Below are 6,392 nucleotides of genomic sequence, written 5' to 3'. Positions count from 1 at the left end.
CGTCACTCTTTACTGGACTATTTTAATATTGTTGTTATAATTTTCTCGTCACTCTTTACTGGACTACTTTAATATTGTTGTTATTATTTTCTCGTCACCCTTTACTAGACTACTTTAATATTGTTGTTATTATTTTCTCGTCGCTCTTTACTGGACTACTTTAATATTGTTGTTATTATTTTCTCGTCACGCTTTACTGGACTACTTTAATATTGTTGTTATTATTTTCTCGTCACTCTTTACTGGACTACTTTAATATTGTTGTTATTATTTTCTCGTCACTCTTTACTGGACTACTTTAATATTGTTGTTATTATTTTCTCGTCACGCTTTACTGGACTACTTTAATATTGTTGTTATTATTTTCTCGTCACTCTTTACTGGACTACTTTAATATTGTTGTTATTATTTTCTCGTCACGCTTTACTGGACTACTTTAATATTGTTGTTATTATTTTCTCGTCACTCTTTACTGGACTACTTTAATATTGTTGTTATTATTTTCTCGTCACTCTTTACTGGACTACTTTAATATTGTTGTTATTATTTTCTCGTCACGCTTTACTGGACTACTTTAATATTGTTGTTATTATTTTCTCGTCACTCTTTACTGGACTACTTTAATATTGTTGTTATTATTTTCTTGTCACTCTTTACTGGACTACTTTAATATTGTTGTTATTATTTTCTCGTCACTCTTTATTGGACTACTTTAATATTGTTGTTATTATTAGTCGGATTGGACTTTATTTTCTTTTTTTTCCTTAAACTTAAAAGTGCCAATTAATGTCACACAAACACTGGGTGTGGTGAAATGTGTCCTCTGCATTTCACCCATCCATTTGTTCACCCACGTGGAGGTGAGGGGAGCAGTGAGCAGCAGCGGTGGACGCGCCCAGGAATCATTTTTTGGTGATTTAACCCCCAATTCCAACCCTTAGTGATGAGTGCTAAGCAGGGAGGTAATGGTCCCATTTTTATAGTCTTTGGTATGACTCCGCCGGGGTTTGAACTCACGACCTACCGATCTCAGGGCGGACACTCTAACCACTCGGCCACTGAGTAGGTTCCAAATGTATTATAACCATTATAATCATTTTATTACATATATATATAATATATATATACACAATAAACTTATTTAGTCTTTTATTGCTTATGATTTGTCAACTTTTTAGATTGCGGGTACTGTTGTATATTTTTATTCTTTATAAGTGATGTGCTGTAATTCTGCTACTATTGTTTACATATTTATGACCTATTTTTACTGTATGAATATCAAACTTGTTAATATGAATTTCAGCCTTTTTATAATTTTATTGCATATATACGGAGCCCCTAAAGCAGGGGTCACCAACGCAGGTCGCCCGTAAGGACCAGATGAGTCGCCCGCTGGCCTGTTCTAAAAATAGCTCAAATAGCAGCACTTACCAGTGAGCTGCCTCTATTTTTTAAATTGTATTTGTTTACTAGCAAGCTGGTCTCGCTTTGCTCGACATTTTTAATTCTAAGAGAGACCAAACTCAAAACTGAAGACGCCGCACCGATTCACCCGTCTATCTCACGATCCACTCTTCCCTCACTCGTGAACAAGACTCCGAGGTACTTGAACTCCTTTACTTGGGGCAAGATCTCCTCCCCGACCCTGAGATGGAACTCCACCCATTTCCGGGCGAGAACCATGGACTTGGACTTGCTTCACACTCGGCTGCGAACCGACCCAATGAGAGCTGAAAATCCTGGCCAGATGAAACCATCAGGACCACATCATCTGCAAAAAGCAGAGACCTAATCCTGCGGTCACCAAACCGGATCCCCTCAACACCTTGACTGCGCCTAGAAATTCTGTCCATAAAAGTTATGAACAGAATCGGTGACAAAGGGCAGCCTTGGGGGAGTCCAACCCTCACTGGAAACGAGTCCGACTTACTGCCAACAATGCGGACCAAGTTCTGACACTGATCATACAGGGAGCGGACCGCCATAATCAGACAGTCCGATACCCCATACTCTCTGAGCACTCCCCACAGGACTTCCCGAGGGACACGGTTGAATGCCTTCTCCAAGTCCACAAAGCACATGTAGACTGGTTGGGCAAACACCCTCAAGGACCCTGCCAAGAGTTTAGAGCTGGTCCACAGTTCCTTGACAAGGACGAAAACCAGACTGTTCCTCCTGAATCCGAGGTTGGACTATCCAGCGTAGCCTCCTCTCCAGTACACCTGAATAAACCTTACCGGGAAGGCTGAGGAGTGTGATCCCACGATAGTTGGAACACACCCTCCGGTCCCCCTTCTTAAAGGGAGGAACCAGCGCCCCGGATTTCCACGCGATGCTGCAGAGTCTTGTCAACCAAGACAGCCCGAAAGCATCCAGAGCCTTAAGAGACTCCGGGCAGATCTCATCTAACACCGAGGAGCTTTTTACAAACTCCGTTACATATGAGTTGGGAAATTGTGTTAGATGTAAATATAAATCGAATACAATGATTTGCTAATCATTTTAAACCCATATTCAGTTGAATGCACTACAAAGACAAGATATTTGATGTTCAAACTGATAAACTATTTTTTTTTGCAAATAATAATTAACTTAGAATTTCATGGCTGCAACACGTGCCAAAGTAGTTGGGAAAGGGCATGTTCACCACTGTGTTACATCACCTTTTCTTTTAACAACACTCAATAAATGTTTGAGAACTGAGGAAACTAATTGCTGAAGCTTTGAAAGTGGAATTCTTTCTCATTCTTGTGTTATGTAGAGCTTTGGTCGTTCAACAGTCCGGGGTCTCCGCTGTCGTTTTTTACGCTTCATAATGCGCCAAACACATTTCCGATGGGAGACATGTCCGGACTGCAGGCGGGCCAGGAAAGTACCCGCACTCTTTTTTTTAACGAATCCACGCTGTTGTAACACGTGCGGAATGTGGCTTGGCATTGTCTTGCTGAAATAAGCAGGGGCGTCCATGAAAAAGACGGTGCTTAGATGGCAGCATATGTTGTTCCAAAACCTGTATGTACCTTTCAGCATTAATGGTGCCATCACAGATGTGTAAGTTACCCATGCCTTGGGCACTAATTCACCCCCATACCATCACAGATCCTGGCTTTTGAACTTTGCGTCGATAACAGTCTGGAAGGTTCGCTTCCCCTTTGGTCCGGATGACACGATGTTCGAATATTTCCAAAACTAATTTGAAATGTGGACTCGTCAGACCGCAGAACAGTTTTCCACTTTGCATCAGTCCATCTTAGATGATCTTGGACCCAGAGAAGCCGACAGCGTTTCTGGATGTTGTTGATAAATGACTTTCGCTTTGCATAGTAGAGCTTTAACTTGCACTTACAGATGTAGCGACAAACTGTATTTCGTGACAGTGTTTTTCTGAAGTGTTCCTGAGCCCGTGTGGTGATATCCTTTAGAGATTGATGTCGGTTTTTGTAACAGTGCCGTCTGAGGGATAGAAGGTCACGGTCATTCAATATTGGTTTCGGCCATGCCACATACGTGGAATGATTACTCCAGATCCTCTGAACCTTTTGATGATATTATAGACCGTAGATGTTGAAATCCCTAAATTTCTTGCGATTGCACTTTGAGAAACGTTGTTCTTAAACTGTTTGACTATTTGCTCACGCAGTTGTGGACAAAGGGGTGTACCTCGCCCCATCCTTTCTTGTGAAAGACTCAGCATTTTTTGGGAAGCTGTTTTATACCCAATCATGGCACCCACCTGTTCCCAATTAGCCTGCACACCTGTGGGATTGTCCAAATAAGTGTTTGATGAGCATTCCTCAACTTTATCAGTATTTATTGCCACCTTTCCCAACTTCTTTGTCACGTGTTGCTGGCATCAAATTCTAAAGTTAATGATTATTTGCAAAAAAAAAAAAGTTTATCAGTTTGAACATCAAATATGTTGTCTTTGTAGCATATTCAACTGATTATGGGTTGGAAATTATTTGCAAATTATTGTATTCCTGTGGGGAGGTGCAGCCGACGGCGGGGAAGGGCACGCTGCAGCCCTGCCCAAGATGGCGGTAAGGAGGCGGACAACGCGGATGAGCGGAGAGGCGGGCGTGCCAGGAGCGGCGCCGCCGCAATCAAATTCAGGTGAGTAGATCGCGCACCGGCACGCAATTGACATTTCTCCTCTGGCTGTATAAAAGGAGAGAAGGAGGAGGGATCATGGCAGAAGGAGTAGGAGAACATGCAGCAGAACCTGACCACCGAGAGCGACAGAGAGCGAGCCGCGGACAAGAAGACTGAAGGCGAGCGAGGAGCGAGCAGGGGAGAAGGAGCTGAAAAGCGACCTGACCCGAAGACAAAGCTTGCTTTATTGAAAGAATAAACAAGAGTCAAACTTGCTCAGCAATGTCTTTCCTTGATGGTCCATGGAACCCGCATGACAACAGCAGGAGTCCGTCACAATTCCGTTTGTATTTACATCCAACACAATTTCCCAACTTATAGGGAAACGGGGTTTGTATGTACCTTAGCAACTTCAGCCCCAGAAATAGGAAAGCCCACCTCAGACTCCCCATGCACCGCTTCCTCATAGGAAGACGTGTTGGTGGGATTGAGGAGATCTTCGAAGTATTCCTTCCACCTATCCACAACACCCGCAGTCGAGGTCAGCATCCTCACCATACACGGTGTTGACAGTGCACTGCTTCCCCTTCCTGAGGCGGCGGATGGTAGTCAAGAATCGCTTCGAAGCTTTCCGGAAGTCGTTTTCCATGGCTTCCCCGAACTCCTCCCATGTCCGAGTTTTTGCCTCCGCGACAGCTGAAGCCGCACACCGCTTGGCTTGTCGGTACATTTCCGCTGCCTCCGGAGTACTATGAACCAAAAGAACCCGATAGGACTCTTTCTTCAGCTTGACGGCATCCACCAACGGGTTCTAGAATTACCGCCCCGACAGGCACCAACCGCCTTGTGGGCACAGCTCCGATCAGCCGCCTCGACAATAGAGATGCGGAACATGGTCCACTCGGACTCAATGTCCCGCACCTCTCTAGTGACATGTTCAAAGTTCTTCCAGAGGTGGGAATTGAAACTCTCTCTGACAGGAGACTCTGCCAGACGTTCCCAGCAGACCCTCACACTGCGTTTGGGCCTTCCGGGTCTGTCCGGCATCCTCCCCCACCTTCGCAGCCAACTCACCACCAGGGACTTATTTATGTCAATGTATTAATATATCCTGTTGTATTTTAATTTTTATATATACCGTAGTTCCTTGAATTGCCGCAAGGCATATAGTATGCACCTGCCTTGAATTACTGCCGGGTCAAACTTGCTTCCATAAATAATTAGCGCGTTGATTGGCAACACTAAATTGGCCCTAGTGTCTGAATGTTGTCTATCTACCTGTGTTGGCCCTGCGATGAGGTGGCGACTTGTCCAGGATGTACCCCGCCTTACGCCCGATTGTAGCTCGGGTGTTACCATTTAGTGGTCAATTGTACGGAATATGTACTGAACTGTGCAATCTACTAATAAAAGTATCAATCAATCAATCAATAGGCGCCAGCGCCCCCCACAACCCCAAAAGAATAAGCGGTAGAAAATGGATGGATGGATGCTTAGTATTACCGCCTGGTCAAACTCGTGACACTTCCCCTGTCATCATTTTCAAAATGGAGGAGGCTGATTTCAACACCGGTAATTTGAAATCGCATAAAGGGAAGAAGATTAAGAGCCATTCAGTAGGATTTAAGGTCCAAGCTTACATCACACTCAAATTTTTACTGCATACCTTTGGTAAGTGCCGGAGTGAGAAGAGGTTTTAAAATAATTAGCGCATGCTTACTTTTACCGCATGCCTTTGGTAAGCGCAGGAGTGAGAAGAGGTTTAAAATTAATTAGCGCCCCGGCGGCAATTCAAGGAAATACGGTATGCAACTTTTTTTTATTTTATTTAACACAATTTTTAATATTTTTTTAATTTTTACATTATTTATGAACATACACAAGAGAAAATTGGCTTCTTTATCCATCCATCCAATGTCTATTCCCTTTGGGGCCGGGGGGCACTGGTGCCTATCTCAGCCACAATCAGGCGGAAGGCGGCGCACACCCTGGACAAGTCTCCACCTCATCAAAGGGTGGCGTCTTTATTTGGGTACACAAAAATATTATGTTCTTTTTAATTTATTTATAAGGTATATTTTTTTTATAGCACCTTTTGTATATAACATTTCTGCCCATTAATGCAAGCAACACAGTTTTCTATGGGGCGGTATAGCTCGGTTGGTAGAGTGGCCGTGCCAGCAACTTGAGGGTTCCAGGTTCAATTCCCGCTTCTGCCACCCTAGTCACTGCCGTTGTGTCCTTGGGCAAGACACTTTTGCCACCCACACTGGTTTAAATGTTGGGTTTCACTATGTAAA

The sequence above is a fragment of the Nerophis ophidion genome, linkage group LG03, assembly GCF_033978795.1.
Source record: "Nerophis ophidion isolate RoL-2023_Sa linkage group LG03, RoL_Noph_v1.0, whole genome shotgun sequence".
Taxonomy (NCBI): Eukaryota; Metazoa; Chordata; class Actinopteri; order Syngnathiformes; family Syngnathidae; genus Nerophis; species Nerophis ophidion.
Note: the sequence above shows the minus strand (reverse complement) of the source record.